At 39.2% G+C, this 20,680-nt stretch overlaps 1 protein-coding gene across 12 annotated transcripts in view; it reads right to left on the bottom strand.

Moving 5' to 3' along the window:
• Positions 1-20,680, bottom strand: part of PAM (peptidylglycine alpha-amidating monooxygenase) — a 325,194-nt gene that overhangs the window by 268,332 nt on the left and 36,182 nt on the right. For all 12 annotated transcript variants that reach the window (XM_061424504.1, XM_061424505.1, XM_061424506.1 and 9 more), the window contains exon 2: positions 4,209-4,315. The gene's annotated coding sequence lies outside the window, so the exon portion shown is untranslated. The remainder of the gene's footprint in view (positions 1-4,208; positions 4,316-20,680) is intronic.

The following is a 20,680-nucleotide window of genomic DNA, read 5'->3' as shown; positions in this document are numbered from 1 at the left end:
AGGCCAATGACAGCCGCAGTAGCCTAAACCCTAACCCACTAGCCAGACTACCTCCTAGGTGTTTCAGGCAACTCTTCCTGGGAGAAGATCCACATGTCTAAACAAACTGAGGCTGGGAAAGGCAAATACAGGTTGTTTACTACACGCACACCAAAGGGAGGAGGTATGGATGGATCGCTCCGGAGATGGGATGGCTAGAGAGTAAGAATGCAACAGGAAAGCTGGCCTGTTAGGTTTATTCTTTTAAGGTAGAGTTTAGAAAGGAGTATCTCCAAGTCCCTCCCATGCTGAATGCTGAGACTAAGCAAGGAGCCCTGGGTCACAGCTCCTGCGCTGAGCACTCACCTACCCCGTGGCCCGTTAACCCAAAGTTACTTTTGATTGTTCTCAAATTTGATCTTAATACTGTAATTGTTTTTTAATTGTCTCTATTAATTAATTTGATTTTTTTATTGCACTGGTTCTTTTTATTATGTTTAATTTAATTAAATAATTTATACATCATTAAAAAAAAGTGCCCATCCAAAAATAAGAGAAAGCCAAGAGGTCTCCAACCACTAGAGAGGCTGATGGGAATATGGAAGACCTCAGGCAGGAAATCAAGTGTCGGTAAGACAAACGGTCCCAGGTGGCCAGGTTTTATATCTTATTAAAGATGCTTACTTTAGGGAAAAGGGGCCTTGTGTCGCCAACGTTCATTCCCTAAATCCAGGCTTTATTGAGCTTTCATTCTCCTCTTATTCTACAAAAACAGCCTATTATGTCATGTTTTCATGAGGATTCTATTTCCTTTTGCCACTCCACTAAATCTCTCCATCAGTGCAGTCTCACCGCCTTCTTAGAGAAGATCAGAAACTCTCTCTCAAATTGATAACTACCTCCTTTCTTTGGATTCCCCAAGAACGCACAGACAGGCCGTATGAAGTACACACCCACACTAGGCCACTCATGACACAGGGCAGGGAGCCGGGCCGAAATGCCAAGTAACAGCACTAGCTCCACCAAACCCTGGCAGCTTCTTGCTGGAGAACCACACCAATTTTTCATCTGTCCTAAATGTCACTTCTTATTTCCCAGTGGAACCGAAGGCTTCACAGACATCCAGGTAATATTACAATTTTTCAGACTTAAAACAAAAGTTCAAAGGTAAAAATACCGTTTTCACAGGAGAGACACACGAAAGAAATCTACCCTTGACTGTCAAAAGTATTGTAAATCTCATCGACAAACCACTTTAATCCTTAAACTGAAGTATCAGTTCAGTTCAGTTCAGTCGCTCAGTTGTGTCCGACTTTTTGCGACCCCAAGGACTGCAGCACGCCAGGCCTCCCTGTCCACCACCAGCTCCCAGGGCTTACTCAAACTCATGTCCATCGAGTCGGGTTGTTGATAGGGTTCAACAAGACTCTGAGCTTAACTTATTTTTTAAACTAAAATAAATTCGTGTTGGCAAGTGCCCATTTAGAAGCAAATGGAAGTTAAAAGTGCCACTTTTAAGGGGATATGTGGCCAGGATTTCTAAAGCCTTGACCAGTCAGCCACAGCATCCAGTTTGCCAGTGTGGTAGGTAAGGCAGGAACTGGAATTTTACCTTCAGAAATGAAAATAAAAAGAGTCTCAAAATGATGCAGTGATTCATCTTGAACCACAGAGCTTCTAGGTCCTCTGGTACCTCAATAGGCTCCTCACCTGGATATCTACTGCTTCTGACTACAGCCAGAAAGGGGGTGCTCTCATACTGCCTCCCAGCAAATCCACTATTTCCAAAGAATTGAGGCCAGATGGCCTTAATTTTTCTTCCTTACCAATGATCCATGGCAGAGTCATTCACATCAACATAATATTTTCAAGGCAACTCATGAGGCTTGGAAGAAATGTTTCTTATTACCCAATTCTCTTCCCTATATCCAGTGACAAACCTATTTTTTCTAAGGGAAAAAAAAAGTATCTTATCTCACTGGCTCAGTTATTCTGGGCAAATCCTTGACTTTTCTAAACATCAGATTTTCATTGTCAAAAAGAGAAGAACAGTAATACGACCTCATGCTGTAGTTATAAAGATAATGTATAAAGTACTGGCACATCAAAAGCCTCTCAATTAAAAAGTTATTACAATTAATAATAATGAACAAAACCAGAGAGAATCAGATTATACCACCTTCTTTGAAAGGCTTCATTTGTATTCAAGGACAGTGCTGCGACTGGGTGATGAGGAAGCAGAAATTGGCCAAGTATGAGCTTGAATAATTAAATGGGGACCTTAGATTTTTGTTGTTGAAAATGAGGGTGTTGATCTTTTCCAGTCTAACATTCTATAGCAATACTTTCATTTCTGCCACACAAACATCTGCTCTCTTCTATGAGCAAGCTCAAGTGAGTGTCCAATGGATGGGTACTTTCATCAGTCCATGTAATAGCCTGAAATTATTCAAAGTTTTATCCTTAAAGAATTTAAACTTTGCTTTCATTTAAACACCCAGGACTAGAGCTCTATACCACCACTAAACTCACCCATGAGCCCATTAACTTAAATGTTTTCCCAAAACTAAACACTGATTATAAAATCCTCCAGTGTTTTGAATCTGAAAGTCAAAGGAATTACAGATGATGGCTTACTCTAATACCGAGAATTTATTTCACCATTTCATGATTCTAATTTTGATTCTAATTCCCAAAGGAAGCACTGGATTAAATTCTAATACAGTTTTTCTAAAGAAGCCAGTTGGAGATAAGTTCCCATTTTTGTCTCTCAATTAGTGGAACTTGAAAAGACCTTCTTCCCTGGGATATAAATAGAGAACTGTGAGGAAAAAGTAACGTGTTTGTATGAATCCAAGCACAGATACTGTTTTCATGAAACAAAAGGAAGCATAAGAGGGGTTAAAGATGATGCCTGCAGCCTAAGAAGACCAGCAGAGCTGAAAGGGTCTGATGCAGGATGCGGGTTACAAGGCCCCCGAATGAAATCCTTTTGTGCCAGGGTGTCAAAAGAGCAACCAGGCAGGCCTGTGTGTGTGTGTTTGGATTTAAACTAATCAACCGGTCAGTTCCACAAAGCTAAGGTCCCTTCTGTTCAACTGATTAAGGCACGTTTACCTGAAGTTCCCAAATGATGTCAATAGCTTCCAAAAGGTTAAATACAGCAACATACACCAAAGGTCCTAGCGTGAAGAGCACCAGTAACTGCCCCCTTTATAAGGTCCTAGCGTAAAGAGCACCGGTAACTGCCCCCTTTATAAGGTCCTAGCGTGAAGAGCACCAGTAACTGCCCCCTTTATAAGGTCCTAGCGTAAAGAGCACCAGTAACTGCCCCCTTTATAATGTGCTGGGTGTCACTTATGAAATGCAGGGGATTATCCCTTTTTAATCAACTGTCCTGGTTTGATTTTTCTTTTTTCCTCTTTCCTCCAAAAGCTGAAACACATTTATACGTTTGAACGATATACATTGCAAGACTGCCTGTTTATTCTATAGAATATCTGGTTAAGACAACATAAATAGCCCAGCTTCCGCACCCATCTTGCAAGGGGGTCTGGCAATGGGGCAGAAAGGCATGGAGGTGGAACTGTTTATTCAGTAGGGGCCAAGTACAACCAAAGCATTACCTGTGTTGCTAGCACAAACTCAGAAAAAGAAACATATAGCTGTAACCATTGTCAAGTTAAGAAAAAAAAAATGCTCAAAAAAAAGCATGGAAATAAAAAAGACGGACACTGGCCCAGTGGAAAATTCCATCTGCGTTCAAACCCATGGATTCCAGCCCTTAGGGAGAGTCTTTAAAATCTGGTGTTTCATTGGTTTTCCCAAGCAGTAAAGGATTGAATGCATTCTTATAAAATATTAACCAGCCATGTCTTGGGCACTGAGTCAAGGAGGAAAAGGGAAGAGAAGATAAGCTCAGGATACTAGAATATAAAGTCATTAGGACCAACGTGTCTCTGACAAAGCTGTAGAAAAAACAATAACCACTGGCCCTGGGATTCAAAGGAAGTTCCAGGAACCAAAAGGGCCCCATGCCTCCCACTGACATTTCCGACCTTCATCGGAGGAAAAGCAGTCATTGTGGCACAGGATTCTAGAGCACAGCACCGAGTCTAAATCCCAGCTCAGGCATCTCTAACCCCTGTGGTCTTGGGCAAGCTATTGATACTGAAACTTCCTGGGCATCGAGTCTCTCAACCATGAAATAAAGGAGAGAATAACCATACCTCTCAATGTTTTTCCGAGCACTCCTGTGAGCCAGGCGCAGAGGCAGGTACCAGGATAGAGTGCTGACTGAACCATGCAAGGGCGCTGAATTCACGGAGCTTGCATTCTGGGTCAGGAGAGAAAACAACAAGCCATTAAATGAACAACATAACCTGATATATATGCGAAAAGACTCTGAAGAAACATATCATAGGATGACAGGATAAGAAACTGACTAGATGGGAGAATGACTTAGAATTGTCACCTCCATCTCAGTAGAAATGGCCTTTGAACAAGGAGAAGGATGCATAAAATAAAATCACAGGTCCTTCCAGACTCAGAGACCACCAAGAACAAAGGTCCCAAGACAAAAATGAGCTCAGAATGTTGAAGGAACATGAGGAAGCCCAGTGTGATTGAAGGAGCCTGAACAGTGACCAACAAATGTGGACATCTGTTCATAAATGGAGTCAAAGTAATAAAGTAACTAATGAATGGAGCTTGGGGTAGAGACTAGATCTAGAAATATAAATCTGGACGTCAACACAATCTTCTGCAAAGTACTCACCACGGTGTCTGAAAATTATGATTATGGATAAGCAAGTAGGAATCTCTCCATTCCCACTTTTCCAAGTAACTGAATTGATATTTGCATTAGGGAGACTGTTAGCAAAGACAGAAAAAAGAAGGAAGACAGGTAGCGCTGGATTGGCTCAGGGAGAACGCAGATGTTGCATGCTGAGTACCAACTTCTACAAAATAGGAGAAGCTTCCTGCTGTTTCAAGTTAGGCAGAATTCTGAGGCCAGCTGTGGCCTGTGTAACAATGTGTCCCACTATTTGCAAAATACATAAATGTGACAGATTTCTGAGGCTTTGGAATTACACTCCTTTGTTGTAAGTTTTAAATATTTGTAAATATATTCTGCATGTATGGATGTGAGAGTTGGACTGTGAAGAAAGCTGAGCGCCGAAGACTTGATGCTTTTGAACTGTGGTGTTGGAGAAGACTTGAGAGTCCCTTGGACTGCAAGGAGATCCAACCAGTCCATTCTAAAGGAGATCAGCCCTGGGTGTTCTTTGGAAGGAATGATGCTAAAGCTGAAACTCCAGTACTTTGGCCACCTCATGTGAAGAGTTGACTCATTGGAAAAGACTCTGATGCTGGGAGGGATTGGGGGCAGGAGGAGAAGGGGACGACAGAGGATGAGATGGCTGGATGGCATCACTGACTCGATGGACGTGAGTCTGAGTGAACTCCGGGAGTTGGTGATGGACAGGGAGGCCTGGCGTGCTGCGATTCATGGGGTTGCAAAGAGTCGGACACGACTGAGCGACTGAACTGAACTGAAATGAACTGAAATATATTCTTAAGTATTTTTCTTTATTTAAATATTTTTATTTTGTTTCAAGTATTTGTTATTTCTCAGCATAATAATATGATTAGATACCATCACCACCCCTGTTTCACAGGTAAGAAATCCGATGCTCAGAAAGAATAACTTGTTTGCCCAAAGTACCCAAATAGTCAGAACTGGGAACCAAACTTGGGTGTCTCTACCTGAGACCACACTCCTATCCACTGTCACATATACAAGTAATTTGCTATATACGCTCCTTATTTGCATTCCACTAAGGTGGCACAGTGGTAAAGAATCTTTCTGCCAATGCAGGAGACGCATGCAGGGGTCCTTCACCAAGGATCCTTCCCCTGGAGAAGGAAATGGCAATCTACTCCAGTATTCTTGCCTGGGAAATCCCATGGACAGAGGAGCCGGACAAGCTACACAGGTTCGCAGAGTCGGACACAGCTTGGCGACTAAGCAACAGAACAACAACTGTACTTGAAGGTCTTCCCAACGGGGCTTGATTCTGGGATGGGATGTCTTGTACTGTCATCACTCTGGTTCTGGTATGTTCTCTAGTTTCTAAATTCTCATGCCACTTTCTGAAGGAAGCATCCAGGCACAATTCTTTTCTGTACTGATGTTGGTGGAAAACAATGCCAAACCCTATTTGCTTTAGTGATGAGGTCATCTTATAAGCAAGCTGATGATTTTAGCAACCGCCAGAATTTCAGATTATTTTAGCAATCACCTACCTAGTAGTCATCACCTACTCTATTTTTCAGCTGACAGGCATCCCATCTAGCTGCATGTAAAAATACACACATACACATTATCAAATGAAGTTAGTGCCTCTGTTGTTATTGGTACCTCACCCACACAACAGCAGATTCATATACATTAACTAAAGAATAGCAATTTTTCAGAGGTTAGTCCTAAATAGGAATTTTATTTTTAAGGATTCCAGGACAATGAGAAGTAAAAACCTCCAGACTTATCACAACACAGACAGAAAAGCTAAAATATATTTAACCCTGAATTGCTTTGTCCTTTTCCTCCACCCCATGCTTTCTTTCCCCCCAGCCCGCTTCTATTTTCTGCAAGAAGGCTTCATAAAGGAGAAAAGTATGCCATGTACCACCTTGATTTGATTCCAGCAAACTAACCAGAATTTGAATTTTTATTAGCAAGACCCATAGGCAAGAGCAATAATATGCTATACCTATCAGAGTGGTTAGTTTTATTCATGAACTCATGCTGGGCTAAGAAAAAAAGAAGAGGAAGAAAAGCCAACTTCAAAGCATTATTGAAAGATGATTAACTCTCTAGCCGCAAATGAGAAGCACAGCTACTTTGATGTGCAAGGATTTTTAGTGCCTAAATTTAAAGAAAGGACATGTATGATACAAGTTTAATCATTAAAAAAAATCCAATAATATACTTCTTTTGCATCTTGAAAATCAGTAATTACCTAAGGGAATAAATAAATTAGAACTCAGCCTCAGAAATTAAGTCTTAAATGCAAAGTACACAAACCATATTCCTCCCTTATCATATAGTTCGGTGGCAAAATGCCAGCTCTAATATGTTCAGTACGGGAAATATAACTCTTGATATTGCCATTTTCTCACAGTCACCCCCTCCACAAGGCCTCTGGGCATTAACCAAGCTGCATACACATCTTCACCTCAAAAAACCATCTAAGTATAAACTGGAGAGTTATTCAATGTATAAATGATATGGCGTAGGACTGCAAAGACTGTGATTGTATAAAAGCCTGTGTCAATACTGAATTTGAAACTAACCTTGACAATGACCTAAAATTGCCAGCCTGGGTACCCTGAGCAATCTCGGCCATAGTCTGCTTTCGCATCAGAGCTGCGAATTATTATTTAGTATGGATAATTCTTAAAGGCATATGAAAACAGCCCATGGAATAAACTGTATATGTTTCAAGAGAAAATGGAAATTACAAAGGGAAAATTGAGTGGATTAAAATGTGTGACTTTTCATAGCAATGGCTCAAAGATACCGGAAAGGTGGAAGGTGGACACCATGTACTTTATATGGCTTTTAACGTGTAACGATATTAGATCTGATATTATTAATGAAAATACTTGCATTTTTACCAATCTGAATATATTTAAATAGTCTTCAAATCTACATGCTGAAACATCACAATTTTTTCTTCTCTCTCCTACCCAACTGACACATCTCCATCAATAACCACTTAGAAAAATAGGCAAGGCAATCTCAAAAAGAATTACTGCGCTTCATTATGTAAAATGAAAATGGAGCTTTTAAAACACACTCTGTCTGACATTCAGTTCTGTATGCTGCTACAGCAGGTCAAAAGCCATTAGCCACCTGCTGAAAATACATCCTAGGAAATAAAATGCCCTTCAAAATTATTTCACATACGGTATTTCCAAAGTAAAATGGGTGAGGTCATATTCTAAATGTCTAAAAATGTGATATCTCAAAAAGAAATACACTTACCATGTCAGAAATTAATTTGAACACAGATTTAATAATGGCCATATAATTTAGAACATTCACATTAGAGAAACAAAGTACTGTGTCTACTATGAGAGAAAAGAATACACAGAATATCCTACATTATATTCCTCTCTCCACTTCCGATGAAAGGAACAGACTCAATGTGATTCCAGGGATACTTAGGAAGTCTCGCCTACCATTCAACAGTCTTCTGGGGACCGATCCAACAGTCCCTTTGAGTCTTTAACACATTCTGTAAGTCTGTTTGGGTAGAAGAAGCCACACAAGAGGCCCTGTGCTACTGGACAGTAAATAGAGTTCACAAGTCTAGCCCATTTAACCTTTTGAAACTTGGCAATGAAGTGAATGGCTTTCTATCGGTTTTCTACTAATAGATTCTATGAGGAATTATTAGATAACTGGTCACTTGGCACTTCATACAACCAGGCACTGATTCAATGCACATGAGTTTGGGTGAACTCCGGGAGCTGGTGATGGACAGGGAGGCCTGGCGTGCTGCGGTTCATGGGGTCACAAAAAGTCAGACACGACTAAGCGACTGAACTGATCTGAAGCTAAGGGCTTGATGCGTCTTAATGCATTTAATTCTCATAACAACTTTATGATGGAGGTAACATCCTACTGCCATCTTACAAGTAAGAAGACGTTTCCAGAAATCAGATCTGCACACAACTAGGCAAAACCTTACTTACCATGAGATTAACACAGCAATGGAATCCGCCCTGCCCACTAGATTGTCTCCTTAACAGTAATTGTGCATATGTGCATCAAAAGTCTCTTTGGGGGGTAGTCTTTTTTTTTGTTATTATTTGTTTGTTTTAGAGATTCTGAAAATATGCAGAGAAGTCCCTTGGTAACTAAAATATGTAAGGTCTTCTTAGTAAGCCTCATGGAAGGAGGTTATTTGTTTAAAATCGCCCAGTTACTTAAAAGATTCGTTGTATAGATAGCAGGTGGCTACTTTCCAGTGAGGGAAACACAGTTTATAAGCGGCGAGGTCCTGAATAGGATGGGGAAACTAAGGGAAAGAAACTCAAGGGGCAAACGTACAAGGAGCGTCAAATGCGAGGATGGAGAGATGCTTTTTCTTTCGCTATTTTCTCAATGAACAAAAATAAAAAGGTAGCAGAATCAGAACCTGGTGTGCAATAGCAAAGATGTCTCCTACTTAAAAACTGGGAAGCTCACATTTTCTTGCCTTACTTAAAAGACGGACTTCTGCTGTGTGGAACTGCAAATACCCAATCTCACTGTCCAAGCCCTGAGATACACATTCTGGTGCGATGACAGATTCAGATTCTTGGGTGTAGGGGCAGAGATGGGTCTGTAAGAGTCCCAGACTATTCACCTACAAATGTGGTTCCTAATATGGAACCAGGGCAACCCTTGATGACTGAACTCCTAAAGGGTCAGTGGAGTCACAGACGGCTAGTTCTAGAGGTTCTCATGGACTCGAGCCAATCTAAATCTGTTTGCAGAAATCTTAGGCTGGCTCCACAGTATAATTGCCAGTGTCCCTTCCAGGGGCCCTATTCTGAAATCCATTCTCAGACTTCAGGAGTTTCTGTTGATGCTCCTGGGTTTTTGGGTTTTGTTTAATTACTTATTAAAAAGACGTTTCTCCCTTAAAAACGACACTGCCGGCCTCTAAATCTTCAGGTATAAATTAAACAAAATAACTCCTAGTTAATAAAATATGAATTCAAACAAAATGCTTCTGTTGAAATGGAGTATCTAAACTATTTCAGGGAAAAAAAATTCACTAAGCCCGCTGATATTAAGGTTTGGAAACAATTCCCTTTTCCACACTCAAAACAAAGGAAATTGAATCCCTGCTTTAACTGGAGACTGTTGCTATTTGTCTTATGGAAAAGGGCCAAATCATGCATATTTTTGTGACTTCAGTCAAGAATCAAGGTCAGTCACCAGATTTTCCCCCACATCAACACAGCAGCAGCATGAATACAGATGTTCCTTCTCCCTTTCAACATGAGTTTTCAAACTCAGTTTTCCCTCTCAGAGCAGTGAAGATTTCTTTGTTTGTCAAAAGGATAGCCATTAAGAAAATCACTTAGCTAATAAACAAGGAAATTAGCTAGCAAGCCTGATACAAAGCAGAGAGTAACAACACTAACAGTCTGTACACACGAATTAAGGAGGTCAAGAGCTGCTCTGATAAGCACTTTTAACTCGAAACTGCTAGCAGTACTCAAAAAACTGAGCACCACAGCATTAGGGGTCAGACAGCAGTTGTAACCTTTTTCCCTCGTCTCACTTGGTTCCCACAAAATCTCGGTAAGTTCTGAGTGCTTTCAAGTATGTGAAGACAAAAAAAGGGCAGCAGAAAAGAGGAAACAGAGGAAGCATCAGAGCAGGATAAGCTTTCTTCCGTTCCAACCATTTTTCTGTATCTTCTTTGGCTTGTCAGTGTTTGAAGGAACCAGATAAACACTTGTTTAATTTTGAGACGAGCCGCAAAGCCTAAATAAACACCACACTGGAACTAGGCCTTGTAAATCCCAGGAAGGATGGTGCCAGATTTTGAAGCACATGGTTACCAACCAAAAAAAACCATAAGAGCAGAGTGTTTATGTTTACATTTTATATGATCAATAGGTATGTAATTTTAAAGCTGCTGCTGCTGCTGTTGCTAAGTCGCTTCAGTCGTGTCCGACTTTGTGCGACCCCATAGATGGCAGTCCACCAGGCTCCCCCGTCCCTGGGATTCTCCAGGCAAGAACACTGGAGTGGGTTGCCATTTCCTTCTCCAATGCATGAAAATGATCTTCAATTTTTTTTTTTTTTTTTGCTTTCAACTCATATACAATTGGGTTTCTATCCCCTATGTCAGTGGTCCCCCACCTTTTTGGCACCAGGGACTGATTTGGTGGAAGACAGTTTTTCCACGCCTCAGGGGTGGAGAGGGTGGTTTGGGGATGATACAACACCTTACATTTATTCTGCATTTCTCTTTTTAAATCAATTTATTTAAACTGGAGGATAATTACTTTACAATATTGTGGTGGTTTCTGCCACACATCAACATGAATCAGCCACAGGAACCCCCTCCCACCTCCCTCCCCTCCCCATCCCTCTGGGTTGTCCCAGAGCACCAGCTTCGGGTGCCCTGCTTCATGCATCAAACTTGCACTGGTCATCTATTTTATTTATGGCAATGTATATGTTTCAATGCTATTCTCTCAAATCATTCCACCCTCACCTTCTCCTACTGAGTCCAAAAGTCCGTTCTTTACATCTGCATCTTCTTTGCTGCCTTACAAGTAGGATTGTCGGTACTGTCATTCTAAATTCCATATATATGCATTAATATACAGTATTTGTCTTTCTCTTTCTGACTTACGTCACTCTGTATAATAGGCTCCAGGTTCATCCACCTTATGAGAACTGACTCAAGTGTGTTCCTTTTTACAGCTGAGTAATATTCCATCATGTATATGTACGACAACCTCCTTATCCATTCATCTGCCCGTGGACATCTAGCTTGCTTCCATGTCCTAGCTACTGTAAATAGTGTGCATTTAACTTCTAATCTAAAGCCAACGCTGATGTGGCAGGTGGTACCAGTCCAGAACCTGGAGGTTAGGACCTCTGCTCTATAGTACCTGATGTTCGAATAAACAGGTGAAGAGTTAAAAAAGAAGAAAAAACACATACACAATTTTTTGGTGGGAAGTAACACAAAAAATTGTAAATTTTACTAAATTTCATATTTTATCAAAATGTCTTCAGTTTTATACAAAAATTAAACTTTTCCTGAAAGTCTACATTTATATCTTCTCTCTGATTTTAAAGTAGCAAAGCTCCTCTGATTTAATCACTCCTTACAGGATGTGTGAAATGCTTTACTCAGCCCTTAGTTTAGTAATGCCTCCCTTCAATTGGTCAAAAATGTATTTAAATTGGTAAGAACGTATTTCTGCCAATTCATTCCAGGAAAACATTTCCATCTGCCCAAATCCCACCTCCACTCCAGGCTGGCCCTGCCCAGCCTTCTCCAAGATGACGGCCTCCCCACCACCTCCATGGAACCTGGTCGTCACAGGGCTGCATGATCCTCCATATACTAGAAATAAAACAAAACATAACTAATACAGAGGTTGAGATGGTTGGATGGCATCACTGACTCAGTGGACATGGGTCTGGGTGAACTCCGGGAGTTGGTAATGGACAGGGAGGCCTGGCGTGCTGTGGTTCATGGGGTCGCAAAGAGTCAGACACAACTGAGCAACTGAACTGAATACCAGTAATTCCTGCTTAAATGATCATTTAAGTTAGTTTCATAAAACAGAGTCTCAAGTGGCAACTGGCCAAGGATAAATAAATCACTTCAAGTATATCCTAAATTGAAAAGTAGTAAATAAATAATGAACTTTATTTAAAGTTCCCCAGTGAAGAGACCAGTGGGTATATGAATATGCTTAATGAATTTTTTAAAAGAAAGAAATGTGCATTTAATGTGTTAAATCAGAAATTTTTAGGTAAATATAATACAACATATTCCATATAACATATTGCTTAATTTTTAAGTTCTAAATGTAAAAATCATCTTCTCTAACTCTAATCACTTTACAAAATTGATAAATTAATTCTGTATAGAAATCTAAGATAAAGGTGTTGCTGTAATTACTTAACTCATTTAATATTTTCAAAATTCTTTTAAAATCTTTTAGTAGTTCGATTTTTTAAATGAGAAAGGATACTATTATATCACTTAATCAAAATGAGCTTTAAAATAAAGCCAGTACTTACTTACATACTTAATATAGTGAGGTATATATGTGTATATAATATACCTGAAGTATCAGTCAAAAGTCGTGTCCCACTCTTTCTGACCTCGTGGACTGTAGCCTGCCAGGCTTCTCTGTCCATGGACTTCTCCAGGCAAGAACACTGGAGTGGGCTGCCATTCCCTTCTCCAGGGGATTTTCCTGACCCAGGGCTTGAACCAAGGTCTCCTGCATTACAGGCAGATTGTTTACCATATGAGCCACTAGGGAAATCCCCATGATATACCTAAAATACCGCACTAACCAACTTTTTAAAATATTTCCCAATAATTTCAAAATTTTTTACATTTCCATTTATGAAAAGCTTTCATTTAAACATTAAAAACAGAAACACCTAGACACTTTAGATTTAATTCATATAGATATTTAAATATGTTATCTATGTGTTTCTTCTAGGAATTTTAAAAGCAAAGAAGCAGGTATTCCAGAAAAAATGTACAAGTTCACAGAAGGTATCTTACATAATTTTAACTTACATAATTTTAAAAGGAAGAAAGGAGAAAGAAGTCTAAGACACTATTTTAGTGTAGAAAGAAAAAAAAGTATATGTATTCAGTTCCTATGAAGACTAAGACTCCTGACCATGATGCAAAGAGGGAGCTTTCTTTTTAGAGAAAATAAATTGATTTCCATATAACTTCCACCTCCCATATCTTTTAACATATACACAAATCCACATATATACACACATCAATGTTAACTTTGACATATCTGAAATGAATTTCCTAAATTCCATAATACTATGTTGAAATATAAATTATAATCACCAAACAACATATGGTTCCACTTGGCAGCACTCTTATCTGCCACCAGAGACTTTTGTGGTACCATTTTTTTTTCTAGGATGGCTAAACAAAGAACATTTCCTGCTCACAATCAGCCAGTATGAGACTACCAAAAACCTCAAAAACTGATTTGCAAGAAGAATAAACCAGTGGTAACTATATGTTACAAATCCTTCACTGGACAAAATTATGGTTTGTAGAGCTCCTTTAGATAGGGAGCACTTTGAGTGTATTTCAAAGAGATCTCAAATTACCAAAACTAAATCTGCCATAAAATTATAATAGTACGTTGCCCCCTCCAACTCTTCATAACACCAATCGGTGGCAAATGGGTGACCATATATGATATGTTGTTGAAAGCTTAGGCAAGCAAAGAGATCTTAATAGTCAATTGTTTGGTAAACTGATAAAAAGGCTCTTGCAATTGTCAAATGTTTTTATACAAATCCATGCATTTCCTGGAACTTGGTAAATGCTTGTTTTGAAAGTAACCGTATAGTCTTTTCACGTGCCCTTTTATCACTGTTGAATTGGAGAGCAATTTATGTCAACACAGATTTCATTGACCTTGAAGGGTTTTCTCAAAGTTGTGATCTTGGCATTACTTCTGCCACCTCACATATCCTTTAACATACACACAAACCCACAGATATACACACACCAATGTTAACTTTGATACATCTGAAGTGAATTTCTTAAATCCCATAATAGTATGTTGAAACAGAAATTATAACTCCCAAACAACATATGGTTATAATCTTCATTCATGGAAAATAGGGCCAGAGAGTTGCTCAAATACTTTGCTGCAAGAAATTCTCAATAATTAGTTTATTATTATCTTCCTTATGAGGATGGGAAAAACTTCTCTCAATGTTTGCACATTGCTCAGTAAAAATGTCAACTGTTGCTGGGTTTCAGCAATACTTGGCTTAATGGAGAACACCCAAATGGAAATGTTGACTACAGCTGTACTTTCCCTCAAGAGACTCCTAGCATATCCTACATAAAGACAAGTTATCTGAAGTTATCTGGTTGCATATTTTAAGGGTGATTTAAAACTGACTGACAGGGTAAGTTTTTCTCACCCGAGGTTGAAGAAAGGTCATTTACTTAACCTATCTGGCATTCAGCAACAGCCCCCAAACAGAATTATGTCATCTACCCAAAAGGCTTTTTTTTCTTTGTCTTGGTAATACTTGGCAAAGTGTTGAAAAACAAAGAAATCCATTGGGGGGAAAATAACAAAATTTACAACCAGGTTAATAATATCTTTTACACATAAATACATCTCACAAACAGAAAAAAGGAACATACCAGGTTAATCATGACATGTAGAAATACATCTGCTAAACAATCATATACAAATACTCACCACCAATGCGAATTAAAATAAATGATAATAATTATTCATGTCTCAAATTGGTGTTATTTAAAAATAACTAATTCCAGGATGGGCAATAGGTGGTCTGATACAGACCATATATCATGTATAGTTTATACTAATATCATGGCTTATAGAGCAGTATAAAGCTGCACAGTCTTTCTGAAGGACAATTCGGTGCATATATATCAAACGCCTTTTTAAACGTTCATATCTTTCTACTAAATTTTACACCTAGGGATTTATTTTTTAAAATAGGGATAGGCAAAAGATTAAAAGTATTTTCATCACAGTGTCACGTATAATAGCAAGAAAAAGAACAATATTCTAAAATCCTAGTAATAGAGGGCTGGTGCAGGCATAAAATAAAAGCGAATGCAGCTACTTAGAAAGCAGCTGTGAAAGAATATTTAGTGACATGAGAAAATGTTACCATTTAATGCTCAGTGAAAAAATATGCAGGTTATAAAACAGAATAATCGTTACAATCCTAATTTTATGCCTCTCAGCTTTGTATCTCTGCTTGTTCGTGTATGTGCATATATGCATGGACAGAACAGTAGAACTGCTGACATGCAAACAAATGGTATCAGTGCCTAACTCTACGTGGTAGAATAATGGGTAACTTTTTCATTTTTGACTGCACCAGCTGGATTGTAGAAATCCCAGTTTCCCGACCAGATATTGAACCCAGAGCCATAGCAGTAAAAGCCCCAAATCCTAGACTACAAGGGAACTCCCAATAATGCGTAGTTTCTAAAATACTGTCACCTTCGTGCTTTTTTTGAACAAATATAATTCAAGAAACAATGGGGGAAGGGGAATATCAGTTCAGTTCAGTCGCTCAGTCGTGTCCGACTCTTTGCGACCCCATGAATCACAGCACACCAGGCCTCCCTGTCCATCACCAACTCCCAGAGTTCACCCAGACTCAAGTCCATCGAGTCAGTGATGCCATCCAGCCATCTCATCCTCTGGCGTCCCCTTCTCCTCCTGCCCCCAATCCCTCCCAGCATCAGAGTCTTTTCCAATGAGTCAGCTATTCGCATGAGGTGGCCAAAGTACTGGAGTTTCAGCTTCAGCATCATTCCCTTCAAAGAAATCTCAGGGCTGATCTCTTCAGAATGGACTGGTTGGATCTCGTTGCAGTCCAAGGGACTCTCAAGAGTCTTCTCCAACACCACAGTTCAAAAGCATCGATTCTTCGGCGCTCAGCCTTCTTCACAGTCCAACTCTCACACCCACACATGACCACAGGAAAAACCATAGCCTTGACTAGACGAACCTTTGTTGACGAAGTAATGTCTCTGCTTTTGAATATGCTATCTAGGTCAGTCATAACTTTCCTTCCAAGGAGTAAGCGTCTTTTAATTTCATGGCTGCAATCACCAACTGCAGTGATTTTGGAGCCCCCCAAAAATAAAGTCTGACACTGTTTCCACTGTATCCCCATCTATTTCCCATGAAGTGATGGGACTGGATGCCATGATCTTCGTTTTCTGAATGTTGAGCTTTAAGCCAACTTTTTCACTCTCCACTCTCACTTTCATCAAGAAGCTTTTTAGTTCCTCTTCACTTTCTTCCATAAGAGTGGTGTCATCTGCATATCTGAGGTTATTGATATTTCTCCCGGCAATCTTGATTCCAGCTTGTGCTTCTTCCAGTCCAGCATTTCTCATGATGTACTCTGCATATAAGTTAAATAAGCAGGGTGACAATATACAGCCTTGACGGACTCCTTTTCCTATTTGGAACCAGTCTGTTGTGCCATGTCCAGTTCTAACTGTTGCTTCCTGACCTGCATACAGATTTCTTAAGAGGCAGATCAGATGGTCTGGTATTCCCATCTCTTTCAGAATTTTCCACAGTTTATTGTGATCTACACAGTCAAAGGCAAAGGGGAATATAGTCACTCACAAAAATAAAACTGGATAACCTTTTATACTGGTGATGATCAGTTTTGAATAACTAGAATAAAGCTGCTCAGAATAATGAAAATAATGTTACTATAAGAGGCTTAAAATAAACCCTACCCACAGAAACGAATAGAGTGGCATCAACTTCTCAACCTCGCGAATGCAGGCAACTGAGCAATGATGGATAATCTATGCATATGCATGCACGCTCAGTCGTGCCCAACTTTTTGCAACCCCCTCAGGGACTGTAACCTTCCAGGCTCCTCTGTCCATGGGATTTTCTAAGCAAAAATACTGGAGTGGGTTGCCATTTCCTCCTCTAGGCCTGACCCAGGGATTAAACCGGCATCTCTTATGTCTCCTGCATTGGGAGGCAGACTCCTTACCACTGAGACACCTGGGAAGACCCAGGTAATCTAATCCCATTCTATTTCAATACTCTTTCTACCCCACTACTTGGATCCCAGGATAAGAGTCAAATAAGACCTCAGCAGAGGCTTAAATGAAGAAGATCCTGTCACAGCAAAATACGAGATCCACCGTGATCTTTGTACAGATATAAAACCCAGATACTAGCCCTACTGATTCCTCAGCAGTTTTTCAAGCAAAAATCTGTCCATTTCTCGAGACAATTATCAAAATTGTTTTTATATCAACAGCAAAAATTTGTGGCATATTTTATAATAAGTAAGACACACTAGTTCCCATAATCTAATTTTCGATTGCCTGTATTTTAAAGGTTATTACTTGCTACCGGTTCACTGAGCTTGTAAGTAGACTTAATGGGTAACAGTTAAGTTCATTATTCTGCACATGATGCTATAATTTCCTGAATAAACAAATATCAATCAACAAGTATTTATTGAGCATCTTCCATGTTCCAAGAATGACATCAAGTACTGAAAGACAGTATTTTTAAATATGGGCAAATCAGTCCCCAGATCGTACACAAGATAAGGCACTCTCTTTTCCCCAAATTTAGTCTACAGATGACTAATGAATATTTATGAATACAAATAACTAGCTAACCCTTACATTTGTCTCATTAGTTTGTTCTGTAACTGGGAGCATTTCATTACTTTATATTATCATTTTTAGTAAGTTTGGCTTTTTTTAGTGCAGTAAAATATACAAGTGAGAGTTGGACTATAAAGAAAGCTGAGCACCAAAGAATTGATGCTTTTGAACTGTGGTGTTGCAGAAGACTCTTGAGAGTCCCTTGGACTGCAAGGAGACCCAACCAGTCCATCCTAAAGGAGATCGGTCTTGGGTGTTCATTGGAAGGACTGATGTTGAAGCTGAGACTCCAATACTTTGGCCACCTCATGTGAAGAGCTGACTCATTTGAAAAGACCCTGATGCTGAGAAATATTGAGGGCAAGAGGAGAAGGGGACGACAGAGGATGAGATGGTTGGATGGCATCACCGACTCAATGGACATGGGTTTGGGTGGACTCTGGGAGTTGGTGATGGACAGGGAGGCCTGGCATGCTGCGGTTCATGGGGTCACAAAGAGTAGGACATGACTGAGTGACTGAATGGAACTGAAAATATACATAATATAAATGTACCATTTTAAACTATTTTTAGGTACACAGTTCAGCTGCATTAAATATATTGTCATGCAACCATCATCACCATTCATCTTCAGAACTTTTTCACCTTCGAAAACTGAGACTCTGTACCCTTTACATAATTTTCCCCATTCTCCACCACACTCACCCACTTTTGGCAACCACCATCCTATTTTCTATCTTTATTAAGACTATTCCAGGTATCTCGTGTAAGTGGAATCATACCATATTTGTCCTTTTCCGTCTGGCTTATTTCATTAGCATAATGCCTTCAAGATTCATCCATGCTGTAGCATGTGTCAGAAATTCATTCCTTTTTAATGCTGAGTAATATTTCATTGCATGTATATACCACACTTTATTTATCCATTCACCCATCAATGGACATTTGGGTTACTTACATCTTTTAGCTTTGTGAACATCGCTGTTATGAACATCGGTGTACAAATATCCACTCAAATGCTTGCTTTCAAACTTTGAGAATATACCCAGAAGTGGAACTGCTAGACAAGTTTTGCTTTTAAAAATCCAACTTGCAATAAACATATGTCTTAATTTTTTAAAAATCAAGACCATCAAATTCAGTCTCTGAACTTTAATGGCAAAACAGCTCTTTTATTCCCTTTCACTGTATGCTTTAAAAGCCCAAGTTAAAAATAAAAGTACTTTTCATACCTATGACGGGAAGGTGAATCTCCCCATAATGCCAGGGTTAGCCGAGTTCCCTCTAGCAAAGTGCATCACTCTTTAGTAAAGACATCTATAAATATTCTTCCTGTTTCCCACACCTTCCAGCTTCTGCCCTTGAGTGTCACCCATCAGGGCACTTAACCACCAAACTATTCTGTTCTTGTAGTTGGTATGTTCCCCTCCCACTATTAACACATTCTCACCTCACACTTCCTGAGAACACATACTTATTTTAATAATGCCACCACAATGCTCACGATTCTAGTGTGAAAATAACAATCACTTAATTGGAAGAATTCCAGCCAAATGCAATGAAAACAAAGCAGTATGCTTCAGGTAAAACGATGAGCCTCTGAACACAGTATTTGATTTCATACCATCATAAAAACCAGATGTAACACAACTGGCCCATAATACAGACATTATCATCTGTTACTCAGTAGTGTTACAAATGAATTCCACCTCATCCAAAAAAAAATAATATGTAGGGATTCCACTCACATTAACATGTGAGTAGTTTTTAAAAATTATATAAACACAAACAAGACATTTCATTGCTGCTATGAGTAGAGGAATAATCCAGAGATGCAAAGTCACCATTTTTGAAATCCTAACTGTGAATAACTGACCACTTGAAAAGAGAAATGTAGTTCCTATCAAAAAGAATGAGAGTTATTAGACCTTGCGTACGATCCATAACTTTAAGACACCAGTAGCATGATGAAGTTATTAAAGTCTTTCTGACAAAGCAAAGACCATAATAACTCACTGCCACCTTCATCAAAGCTAGTGAGTTATGGAGTATATGAAAGGTAATTACCCTTTAAGTGAAGTATGTGGGTAGTTCCTTCTTATAAATTTTTATTTTTAACACATAAATTGCCACATTTAGTTAACAAACAATTCAGTGTAGGCTGAATTATGTGATTAAATTATAAAAGAAAATTACTTCCAATCTGTTCGTTTCTCATCTACGACATCAAACATATAATTTCTGTTACTAGGGTCCAGTGATTTGTTTCAAGGCAATCAGAACTGTGGAAGTACAGATTAACGGAAACAGGATTTCCCTCAGGTATTTTTCTAGTGAGAAGGAGCAAAAGGTTTTTCACAGATGTGATCCAATTTTATTTCTTAAATAAAAAACTAATGTATCTATTTTGTCTACTGTCAACAAGGACACTAGGAGCCCTGAAATGCCTATACACGTTATCATTTAATAAATCCTGTTAAATCAAGACAGAGAAGTACAATTTCTTAGATAGGGAGCTGTAAATTGATACTGGAAATATCCAGTATTTCTTGAGAATATCCAAGATGGGTATTTACCTGTGTAAAGACATTTCCATTCATTCATCAAGGAATCCACACCTCAAAAAGAGTTACTGCCCCCTGCTCCCAAGAGTATCATGAAATATGGGCTTCCTTGCTGAAAACTGCACAATAGTTCCCTTCCAGGAGTAAAGCTGGTTG

The sequence above is a fragment of the Bos javanicus genome, chromosome 7 (assembly GCF_032452875.1).
Source record: "Bos javanicus breed banteng chromosome 7, ARS-OSU_banteng_1.0, whole genome shotgun sequence".
Lineage (NCBI taxonomy): Eukaryota > Metazoa > Chordata > Mammalia > Artiodactyla > Bovidae > Bos > Bos javanicus.
Note: the sequence above shows the minus strand (reverse complement) of the source record. Positions and strands in the feature narration are given on the sequence as shown.